We start from the raw sequence: 12,739 nt of genomic DNA, 5'->3' as shown, positions 1-12,739 counted from the left end.
CCTTATAACCCTGGTGAAATAGCCCTCACGAAAATGCAATTTTTACAAAAATCGGACCCCAAACCCGGTTCTGAGAAAACCCACTGGGGACGACCCTAGGGACCTGACGGACGCACCCTAGAAGTTTTGGAGCCCTCCGACTACGTTTCTTGGAGTTACAGCCACTTTAATGAGAGGCTAAATACAGGCCTTATAACCCTGGTGAAATAGCCCTCACAAAAATGCAATTTTTACAAAAATCGGATCCCAAACCCGGTTCTGAGAAAACCCACTGGGGACGACCCTAGGGACCTGACAGACGCACCCTAGAAGTTTTGGAGCCCTCTGACTACGTTTCTTGGAGTTACAGCCACTTTAATGAGAGGCTAAATACAGGCCATATAACCCTGGTGAAATAGCCCTCACGAAAATGCAATTTTTACAAAAATCGGATCCCAAACCCGGTTCTGAGAAAACCCACTGGGGACGACCCTAGGGACCTGACGGACGCACCCTAGAAGTTTTGGAGCCCTCTGACTACGTTTCTTGGAGTTACAGCCACTATAATGAGAGGCTAAATACAGGCCATATAACCCTGGTGAAATAGCCCTCACGAAAATGCAATTTTTACAAAAATCGGATCCCAAACCCGGTTCTGAGAAAACCCACTGGGGACGACCCTAGGGACCTGACGGACGCACCCTAGAAGTTTTGGAGCCCTCTGACTACGTTTCTTGGAGTTACAGCCACTTTAATGAGAGGCTAAATACAGGCCTTATAACCCTGGTGAAATAGCCCTCACAAAAATGCAATTTTTACAAAAATCGGATCCCAAACCCGGTTCTGAGAAAACCCACTGGGGACGACCCTAGGGACCTGACGGACGCACCCTAGAAGTTTTGGAGCCCTCTGACTACGTTTCTTGGAGTTACAGCCACTTTAATGAGAGGCTAAATACAGGCCTTATAACCCTGGTGAAATAGCCCTCACGAAAATGCAATTTTTACAAAAATCGGATCCCAAACCCGGTTCTGAGAAAACCCACTGGGGACGACCCTAGGGACCTGACGGACGCACCCTAGAAGTTTTGGAGCCCTCCGACTACGTTTCTTGGAGTTACAGCCGCTTTAATGAGAGGCTAAATACAGGCCTTATAACCCTGGTGAAATAGCCCTCACGAAAATGCAATTTTTACAAAAATCGGATCCCAAACCCGGTTCTGAGAAAACCCACTGGGGACGACCCCAGGGACCTGATGGACGCACCCTAGAAGTTTTGGAGCCCTCCGACTACGTTTCTTGGAGTTACGGCCCATTTAATGAGAGGCCAAATACAGGCCTTATAACCCTGGTGAAATAGCCCTCACGAAAATGCAATTTTTACAAAAATCGGACCCCAAACCCGGTTCTGAGAAAACCCACTGGGGACGACCCTAGGGACCTGACGGACGCACCCTAGAAGTTTTGGAGCCCTCTGACTACGTTTCTTGGAGTTACAGCCACTTTAATGAGAGGCTAAATACAGGCCATATAACCCTGGTGAAATAGCCCTCACAAAAATGCAATTTTTACAAAAATCGGATCCCAAACCCGGTTCTGAGAAAACCCACTGGGGACGACCCTAGGGACCTGACGGACGCACCCTAGAAGTTTTGGAGCCCTCCGACTACGTTTCTTGGAGTTACAGCCGCTTTAATGAGAGGCTAAATACAGGACTTATAACCCTGGTGAAATAGCCCTCACAAAAATGCAATTTTTACAAAAATCGGATCCCAAACCCGGTTCTGAGAAAACCCACTGGGGACGACCCCAGGGACCTGATGGACGCACCCTAGAAGTTTTGGAGCCCTCTGACTACGTTTCTTGGAGTTACAGCTGCTTTAATGAGAGGCTAAATACAGGCCTTATAACCCTGGTGAAATAGCCCTCACAAAAATGCAATTTTTACAAAAATCGGATCCCAAACCCGGTTCTGAGAAAACCCACTGGGGACGACCCTAGGGACCTGACGGACGCACCCTAGAAGTTTTGGAGCCCTCCGACTACGTTTCTTGGAGTTACAGCCACTTTAATGAGAGGCTAAATACAGGCCTTATAACCCTGGTGAAATAGCCCTCACGAAAATGCAATTTTTACAAAAATCGGATCCCAAACCCGGTTCTGAGAAAACCCACTGGGGACAACCCCAGGGACCTGACGGACGCACCCTAGAAGTTTTGGAGCCCTCCGACTACGTTTCTTGGAGTTACGGCCCCTTTAATGAGAGGCTAAATACAGGCCTTATAACCCTGGTGAAATAGCCCTCACAAAAATGCAATTTTTACAAAAATCGGATCCCAAACCCGGTTCTGAGAAAACCCACTGGGGACGACCCTAGGGACCTGACGGACGCACCCTAGAAGTTTTGGAGCCCTCTGACTACGTTTCTTGGAGTTACAGCCACTTTAATGAGAGGCTAAATACAGGCCATATAACCCTGGTGAAATAGCCCTCACGAAAATGCAATTTTTACAAAAATCGGATCCCAAACCCGGTTCTGAGAAAACCTACTGGGGATGACCCTAGGGACCTGACGGACGCACCCTAGAAGTTTTGGAGCCCTCCGACTACGTTTCTTGGAGTTACAGCCGCTTTAATGAGAGGCTAAATACAGGCCTTATAACCCTGGTGAAATAGCCCTCACAAAAATGCAATTTTTACAAAAATCGGATCCCAAACCCGGTTCTGAGAAAACCCACTGGGGACGACCCTAGGGACCTGACGGACGCACCCTAGAAGTTTTGGAGCCCTCTAACGACGTTTCTTGGAGTTACAGCCACTTTAATGAGAGGCTAAATACAGGCCTTATAACCCTGGTGAAATAGCCCTCACAAAAATGCAATTTTTACAAAAATCGGATCCCAAACCCGGTTCTGAGAAAACCCACTGGGGACGACCCTAGGGACCTGACAGACGCACCCTAGAAGTTTTGGAGCCCTCTGACTACGTTTCTTGGAGTTACAGTCACTTTAATGAGAGGCTAAATACAGGCCATATAACCCTGGTGAAATAGCCCTCACGAAAATGCAATTTTTACAAAAATCGGATCCCAAACCCGGTTCTGAGAAAACCTACTGGGGACGACCCTAGGGACCTGACGGACGCACCCTAGAAGTTTTGGAGCCCTCCGACTACGTTTCTTGGAGTTACAGCCGCTTTAATGAGAGGCTAAATACAGGCCTTATAACCCTGGTGAAATAGCCCTCACGAAAATGCAATTTTTACAAAAATCGGATCCCAAACCCGGTTCTGAGAAAACCCACTGGGGACGACCCTAGGGACCTGACGGACGCACCCTAGAAGTTTTGGAGCCCTCCGACTACGTTTCTTGGAGTTACAGCCCCTTTAATGAGAGGCTAAATACAGGCCTTATAACCCTGGTTAAATAGCCCTCACGAAAATGCAATTTTTACAAAAATCGGATCCCAAACCCGGTTCTGAGAAAACCCACTGGGGACGACCCCAGGGACCTGATGGACGCACCCTAGAAGTTTTGGAGCCCTCTAACGACGTTTCTTGGAGTTACAGCCACTTTAATGAGAGGCTAAATACAGGCCTTATAACCCTGGTGAAATAGCCCTCACGAAAATGCAATTTTTACAAAAATCGGATCCCAAACCCGGTTCTGAGAAAACCCACTGGGGACGACCCTAGGGACCTGACGGACGCACCCTAGAAGTTTTGGAGCCCTCTGACTACGTTTCTTGGAGTTACAGCCACTTTAATGAGAGGCTAAATACAGGCCATATAACCCTGGTGAAATAGCCCTCACGAAAATGCAATTTTTACAAAAATCGGATCCCAAACCCGGTTCTGAGAAAACCCACTGGGGACGACCCTAGGGACCTGACGGACGCACCCTAGAAGTTTTGGAGCCCTCTGACTACGTTTCTTGGAGTTACAGCCACTTTAATGAGAGGCTAAATACAGGCCTTATAACCCTGGTGAAATAGCCCTCACAAAAATGCAATTTTTACAAAAATCGGATCCCAAACCCGGTTCTGAGAAAACCCACTGGGGACGACCCTAGGGACCTGACAGACGCACCCTAGAAGTTTTGGAGCCCTCTGACTACGTTTCTTGGAGTTACAGTCACTTTAATGAGAGGCTAAATACAGGCCATATAACCCTGGTGAAATAGCCCTCACGAAAATGCAATTTTTACAAAAATCGGATCCCAAACCCGGTTCTGAGAAAACCTACTGGGGACGACCCTAGGGACCTGACGGACGCACCCTAGAAGTTTTGGAGCCCTCCGACTACGTTTCTTGGAGTTACAGCCGCTTTAATGAGAGGCTAAATACAGGCCTTATAACCCTGGTGAAATAGCCCTCACGAAAATGCAATTTTTACAAAAATCGGATCCCAAACCCGGTTCTGAGAAAACCCACTGGGGACGACCCTAGGGACCTGACGGACGCACCCTAGAAGTTTTGGAGCCCTCCGACTACGTTTCTTGGAGTTACAGCCCCTTTAATGAGAGGCTAAATACAGGCCTTATAACCCTGGTTAAATAGCCCTCACGAAAATGCAATTTTTACAAAAATCGGATCCCAAACCCGGTTCTGAGAAAACCCACTGGGGACGACCCCAGGGACCTGATGGACGCACCCTAGAAGTTTTGGAGCCCTCCGACTACGTTTCTTGGAGTTACGGCCCATTTAATGAGAGGCTAAATACAGGCCTTATAACCCTGGTGAAATAGCCCTCACAAAAATGCAATTTTTACAAAAATCGGACCCCAAACCCGGTTCTGAGAAAACCTACTGGGGACGACCCTAGGGACCTGACGGACGCACCCTAGAAGTTTTGGAGCCCTCCGACTACGTTTCTTGGAGTTACAGCCGCTTTAATGAGAGGCTAAATACAGGCCTTATAACCCTGGTGAAATAGCCCTCACGAAAATGCAATTTATACAAAAATCGGATCCCAAACCCGGTTCTGAGAAAACCCACTGGGGACGACCCTAGGGACCTGACGGACGCACCCTAGAAGTTTTGGAGCCCTCCGACTACGTTTCTTGGAGTTACAGCCACTTTAATGAGAGGCTAAATACAGGCCTTATAACCCTGGTGAAATAGCCCCCACGAAAATGCAATTTTTACAAAAATCGGATCCCAAACCCGGTTCTGAGAAAACCCACTGGGGACGACCCTAGGGACCTGACGGACGCACCCTAGAAGTTTTGGAGCCCTCCGACTACGTTTCTTGGAGTTACAGCCACTTTAATGAGAGGCTAAATACAGGCCTTATAACTCTGGTGAAATAGCCCTCACGAAAATGCAATTTTTACAAAAATCGGATCCCAAACCCGGTTCTGAGAAAACCCACTGGGGACGACCCCAGGGACCTGATGGACACACCCTAGAAGTTTTGGAGCCCTCCGACTACGTTTCTTGGAGTTACAGCTGCTTTAATGAGAGGCAAAATACAGGCCTTATAACCCTGGTGAAATAGCCCTCACAAAAATGCAATTTTTACAAAAATCGGATCCCAAACCCGGTTCTGAGAAAACCCACTGGGGACGACCCTAGGGACCTGACGGAAGCACCCTAGAAGTTTTGGAGCCCTCCGACTACGTTTCTTGGAGTTACAGCTGCTTTAATGAGAGGCTAAATACAGGCCTTATAACCCTGGTGAAATAGCCCTCACAAAAATGCAATTTTTACAAAAATCGGATCCCAAACCCGGTTGTGAGAAAAACCCACTGGGGACAACCCCAGGGACCTGACGGACGCACCCTAGAAGTTTTGGAGCCCTCCGACTACGTTTCTTGGAGTTATGGCCCCTTTAATGAGAGGCTAAATACAGGCCTTATAACCCTGGTGAAATAGCCCTCACAAAAATGCAATTTTTACAAAAATCGGATCCCAAACCCGGTTCTGAGAAAACCCACTGGGGACAACCCCAGGGACCTGACGGACGCACCCTAGAAGTTTTGGAGCCCTCCGACTACGTTTCTTGGAGTTACAGCCACTTTAATGAGAGGCTAAATACAGGCCTTATAACCCTGGTGAAATAGCCCTCACGAAAATGCAATTTTTACAAAAATCGGATCCCAAACCCGGTTCTGAGAAAACCCACTGGGGACGACCCCAGGGACCTGATGGACGCACCCTAGAAGTTTTGGAGCCCTCCGACTACGTTTCTTGGAGTTACAGCCACTTTAATGAGAGGCTAAATACAGGCCTTATAACCCTGGTGAAATAGCCCTCACAAAAATGCAATTTTTACAAAAATCGGATCCCAAACCCGGTTCTGAGAAAACCCACTGGGGACGACCCTAGGGACCTGACGGACGCACCCTAGAAGTTTTGGAGCCCTCCGACTACGTTTCTTGGAGTTACAGCTGCTTTAATGAGAGGCTAAATACAGGCCTTATAACCCTGGTGAAATAGCCCTCACAAAAATGCAATTTTTACAAAAATCGGATCCCAAACCCGGTTGTGAGAAAACCCACTGGGGACAACCCCAGGGACCTGACGGACGCACCCTAGAAGTTTTGGAGCCCTCCGACTACGTTTCTTGGAGTTACGGCCCCTTTAATGAGAGGCTAAATACAGGCCTTATAACCCTGGTGAAATAGCCCTCACAAAAATGCAATTTTTACAAAAATCGGATCCCAAACCCGGTTCTGAGAAAACCCACTGGGGACGACCCTAGGGACCTGACAGACGCACCCTAGAAGTTTTGGAGCCCTCTGACTACGTTTCTTGGAGTTACAGCCACTTTAATGAGAGGCTAAATACAGGCCATATAACCCTGGTGAAATAGCCCTCACGAAAATGCAATTTTTACAAAAATCGGATCCCAAACCCGGTTCTGAGAAAACCTACTGGGGACGACCCTAGGGACCTGACGGACGCACCCTAGAAGTTTTGGAGCCCTCCGACTACGTTTCTTGGAGTTACAGCCGCTTTAATGAGAGGCTAAATACAGGCCTTATAACCCTGGTGAAATAGCCCTCACAAAAATGCAATTTTTACAAAAATCGGATCCCAAACCCGGTTCTGAGAAAACCCACTGGGGACGACCCTAGGGACCTGACGGACGCACCCTAGAAGTTTTGGAGCCCTCTGACTACGTTTCTTGGAGTTACAGCCACTTTAATGAGAGGCTAAATACAGGCCATATAACCCTGGTGAAATAGCCCTCACGAAAATGCAATTTTTACAAAAATCGGATCCCAAACCCGGTTCTGAGAAAACCGACTGGGTACGACCCTAGGGACCTGACGGACGCACCCTAGAAGTTTTGGAGCCCTCCGACTACGTTTCTTGGAGTTACAGCCACTTTAATGAGAGGCTAAATACAGGCCTTATAACCCTGGTGAAATAGCCCTCACGAAAATGCAATTTTTACAAAAATCGGATCCCAAACCCGGTTCTGAGAAAACCCACTGGGGACGACCCTAGGGACCTGACGGAAGCACCCTAGAAGTTTTGGAGCCCTCCGACTACGTTTCTTGGAGTTACAGCCACTTTAATGAGAGGCTAAATACAGGCCTTATAACCCTGGTGAAATAGCCCTCACGAAAATGCAATTTTTACAAAAATCGGATCCCAAACCCGGTTCTGAGAAAACCCACTGGGGACGACCCCAGGGACCTGAGGGACGAACCCTAGAAGTTTTGGAGCCCTCTGACTACGTTTCTTGGAGTTACAGCCACTTTAATGAGAGGCTAAATACAGGCCATATAACCCTGGTGAAATAGCCCTCACAAAAATGCAATTTTTACAAAAATCGGATCCCAAACCCGGTTCTGAGAAAACCCACTGGGGACGACCCTAGGGACCTGACGGACGCACCCTAGAAGTTTTGGAGCCCTCCGACTACGTTTCTTGGAGTTACAGCCGCTTTAATGAGAGGCTAAATACAGGCCTTATAACCCTGGTGAAATAGCCCTCACAAAAATGCAATTTTTACAAAAATCGGATCCCAAACCCGGTTCTGAGAAAACCCACTGGGTACGACCCCAGGGACCTGACGGACGCACCCTAGAAGTTTTGGAGCCCTCCGACTACGTTTCTTGGAGTTACAGCCACTTTAATGAGAGGCTAAATACAGGCCTTATAACCCTGGTGAAATAGCCCTCACGAAAATGCAATTTTTACAAAAATCGGATCCCAAACCCGGTTCTGAGAAAACCCACTGGGGACGACCCTAGGGACCTGACGGACGCACCCTAGAAGTTTTGGAGCCCTCCGACTACGTTTCTTGGAGTTACAGCCACTTTAATGAGAGGCTAAATACAGGCCTTATAACCCTGGTGAAATAGCCCTCACGAAAATGCAATTTTTACAAAAATCGGATCCCAAACCCGGTTCTGAGAAAACCCACTGGGGACGACCCTAGGGACCTGACGGACGCACCCTAGAAGTTTTGGAGCCCTCCGACTACGTTTCTTGGAGTTACAGCCGCTTTAATGAGAGGCTAAATACAGGCCTTATAACCCTGGTGAAATAGCCCTCACAAAAATGCAATTTTTACAAAAATCGGATCCCAAACCCGGTTCTGAGAAAACCCACTGGGGACGACCCTAGGGACCTGACAGACGCACCCTAGAAGTTTTGGAGCCCTCTGACTACGTTTCTTGGAGTTACAGCCACTTTAATGAGAGGCTAAATACAGGCCTTATAACCCTGGTGAAATAGCCCTCACGAAAATGCAATTTTTACAAAAATCGGATCCCAAACCCGGTTCTGAGAAAACCCACTGGGGACGACCCCAGGAACCTGACGGACGCACCCTAGAAGTTTCGGAGCCCTCTGACTACGTTTCTTGGAGTTACAGCCACTTTAATGAGAGGCTAAATACAGGCCTTATAACCCTGGTGAAATAGCCCTCACAAAAATGCAATTTTTACAAAAATCGGATCCCAAACCCGGTTCTGAGAAAACCCACTGGGGACAACCCCAGGGACCTGACGGACGCACCCTAGAAGTTTTGGAGCCCTCTGACTACGTTTCTTGGAGTTACAGCCACTTTAATGAGAGGCTAAATACAGGCCTTATAACCCTGGTGAAATAGCCCTCACGAAAATGCAATTTTTACAAAAATCGGATCCCAAACCCGGTTCTGAGAAAACCCACTGGGGACAACCCCAGGGACCTGACGGACGCACCCTAGAAGTTTTGGAGCCCTCTGACTACGTTTCTTGGAGTTACAGCCACTTTAATGAGAGGCTAAATACAGGCCATATAACCCTGGTGAAATAGCCCTCACAAAAATGCAATTTTTACAAAAATCGGATCCCAAACCCGGTTCTGAGAAAACCCACTGGGGACGACCCTAGGGACCTGACGGACGCACCCTAGAAGTTTTGGAGCCCTCCGACTACGTTTCTTGGAGTTACAGCCGCTTTAATGAGAGGCTAAATACAGGCCTTATAACCCTGGTGAAATAGCCCTCACAAAAATGCAATTTTTACAAAAATCGGATCCCAAACCCGGTTCTGAGAAAACCCACTGGGGACGACCCTAGGGACCTGACGGACGCACCCTAGAAGTTTTGGAGCCCTCCGACTACGTTTCTTGGAGTTACAGCCACTTTAATGAGAGGCTAAATACAGGCCTTATAACCCTGGTGAAATAGCCCTCACAAAAATGCAATTTTTACAAAAATCGGATCCCAAACCCGGTTCTGAGAAAACCCACTGGGGACGACCCTAGGGACCTGACAGACGCACCCTAGAAGTTTTGGAGCCCTCTGACTACGTTTCTTGGAGTTACAGCCACTTTAATGAGAGGCTAAATACAGGCCTTATAACCCTGGTGAAATAGCCCTCACGAAAATGCAATTTTTACAAAAATCGGATCCCAAACCCGGTTCTGAGAAAACCCACTGGGGACGACCCCAGGAACCTGACGGACGCACCCTAGAAGTTTCGGAGCCCTCCGACTACGTTTCTTGGAGTTACAGCCACTTTAATGAGAGGCTAAATACAGGCCTTATAACCCTGGTGAAATAGCCCTCACAAAAATGCAATTTTTACAAAAATCGGATCCCAAACCCGGTTCTGAGAAAACCCACTGGGGACAACCCCAGGGACCTGACGGACGCACCCTAGAAGTTTTGGAGCCCTCCGACTACGTTTCTTGGAGTTACAGCCGCTTTAATGAGAGGCTAAATACAGGCCTTATAACCCTGGTGAAATAGCCCTCACGAAAATGCAATTTTTACAAAAATCGGATCCCAAACCCGGTTCTGAGAAAACCCACTGGGGACAACCCCATGGACCTGACGGACGCACCCTAGAAGTTTTGGAGCCCTCTGACTACGTTTCTTGGAGTTACAGCCACTTTAATGAGAGGCTAAATACAGGCCATATAACCCTGGTGAAATAGCCCTCACAAAAATGCAATTTTTACAAAAATCGGATCCCAAACCCGGTTCTGAGAAAACCCACTGGGTACGACCCCAGGGACCTGACGGACGCACCCTAGAAGTTTTGGAGCCCTCCGACTACGTTTCTTGGAGTTACAGCCACTTTAATGAGAGGCTAAATACAGGCCTTATAACCCTGGTGAAATAGCCCTCACGAAAATGCAATTTTTACAAGAAACGGATCCCAAACCCGGTTCTGAGAAAACCCACTGGGGACGACCCCAGGGACCTGAGGGACGAACCCTAGAAGTTTTGGAGCCCTCCGACTACGTTTCTTGGCGATACGGCCACTTTAATGAGAGGCTAAATACAGGCCTTATAACCCTGGTGAAATAGCCCTCACAAAAATGCAATTTTTACAAAAATCGGACCCCAAACCCGGTTCTGAGAAAACCCACTGGGGACGACCCTAGGGACCTGACGGACGCACCCTAGAAGTTTTGGAGCCCTCCGACTACGTTTCTTGGAGTTACAGCCACTTTAATGAGAGGCTAAATACAGGCCTTATAACCCTGGTGAAATAGCCCTCACGAAAATGCAATTTTTACAAAAATCGGATCCCAAACCCGGTTCTGAGAAAACCCACTGGGGACGACCCTAGGGACCTGACGGACGCACCCTAGAAGTTTTGGAGCCCTCCGACTACGTTTCTTGGAGTTACAGCCGCTTTAATGAGAGGCTAAATACAGGCCTTATAACCCTGGTGAAATAGCCCTCACAAAAATGCAATTTTTACAAAAATCGGATCCCAAACCCAGTTGTGAGAAAAACCCACTGGGGACAACCCCAGGGACCTGACGGACGCACCCTAGAAGTTTTGGAGCCCTCCGACTACGTTTCTTGGAGTTATGGCCCCTTTAATGAGAGGCTAAATACAGGCCTTATAACCCTGGTGAAATAGCCCTCACAAAAATGCAATTTTTACAAAAATCGGATCCCAAACCCGGTTCTGAGAAAACCCACTGGGGACAACCCCAGGGACCTGACGGACGCACCCTAGAAGTTTTGGAGCCCTCCGACTACGTTTCTTGGAGTTACAGCCACTTTGATGAGAGGCTAAATACAGGCCTTATAACCCTGGTGAAATAGCCCTCACGAAAATGCAATTTTTACAAAAATCGGATCCCAAACCCGGTTCTGAGAAAACCCACTGGGGACGACCCCAGGGACCTGATGGACGCACCCTAGAAGTTTTGGAGCCCTCCGACTACGTTTCTTGGAGTTACAGCCACTTTAATGAGAGGCTAAATACAGGCCTTATAACCCTGGTGAAATAGCCCTCACAAAAATGCAATTTTTACAAAAATCGGATCCCAAACCCGGTTCTGAGAAAACCCACTGGGGACGACCCTAGGGACCTGACGGACGCACCCTAGAAGTTTTGGAGCCCTCCGACTACGTTTCTTGGAGTTACAGCTGCTTTAATGAGAGGCTAAATACAGGCCTTATAACCCTGGTGAAATAGCCCTCACAAAAATGCAATTTTTACAAAAATCGGATCCCAAACCCGGTTGTGAGAAAACCCACTGGGGACAACCCCAGGGACCTGACGGACGCACCCTAGAAGTTTTGGAGCCCTCTGACTACGTTTCTTGGAGTTACGGCCCCTTTAATGAGAGGCTAAATACAGGCCTTATAACCCTGGTGAAATAGCCCTCACAAAAATGCAATTTTTACAAAAATCGGATCCCAAACCCGGTTCTGAGAAAACCCACTGGGGACGACCCTAGGGACCTGACAGACGCACCCTAGAAGTTTTGGAGCCCTCTGACTACGTTTCTTGGAGTTACAGCCACTTTAATGAGAGGCTAAATACAGGCCATATCACCCTGGTGAAATAGCCCTCACGAAAATGCAATTTTTACAAAAATCGGATCCCAAACCCGGTTCTGAGAAAACCTACTGGGGACGACCCTAGGGACCTGACGGACGCACCCTAGAAGTTTTGGAGCCCTCCGACTACGTTTCTTGGAGTTACAGCCGCTTTAATGAGAGGCTAAATACAGGCCTTATAACCCTGGTGAAATAGCCCTCACGAAAATGCAATTTTTACAAAAATCGGATCCCAAACCCGGTTCTGAGAAAACCCACTGGGGACGACCCTAGGGACCTGACGGACGCACCCTAGAAGTTTTGGAGCCCTCCGACTACGTTTCTTGGAGTTACAGCCACTTTAATGAGAGGCTAAATACAGGCCTTATAACCCTGGTGAAATAGCCCTCACGAAAATGCAATTTTTACAAAAATCGGATCCCAAACCCGGTTCTGAGAAAACCCACTGGGGACGACCCTAGGGACCTGAGGGACGCACCCTAGAAGTTTTGGAGCCCTCCGAC

Source organism: Halichoeres trimaculatus, unplaced genomic scaffold (genome assembly GCF_033239565.1).
Source record: "Halichoeres trimaculatus isolate MK-OKI-2021-1 unplaced genomic scaffold, fHalTri1.1 fHalTri1_scaffold_6, whole genome shotgun sequence".
In the NCBI taxonomy this organism is placed as follows: domain Eukaryota; kingdom Metazoa; phylum Chordata; class Actinopteri; order Labriformes; family Labridae; genus Halichoeres; species Halichoeres trimaculatus.
The sequence above is the reverse complement of the archived record's forward strand: the minus strand, read 5'-3'. Positions refer to the sequence as shown.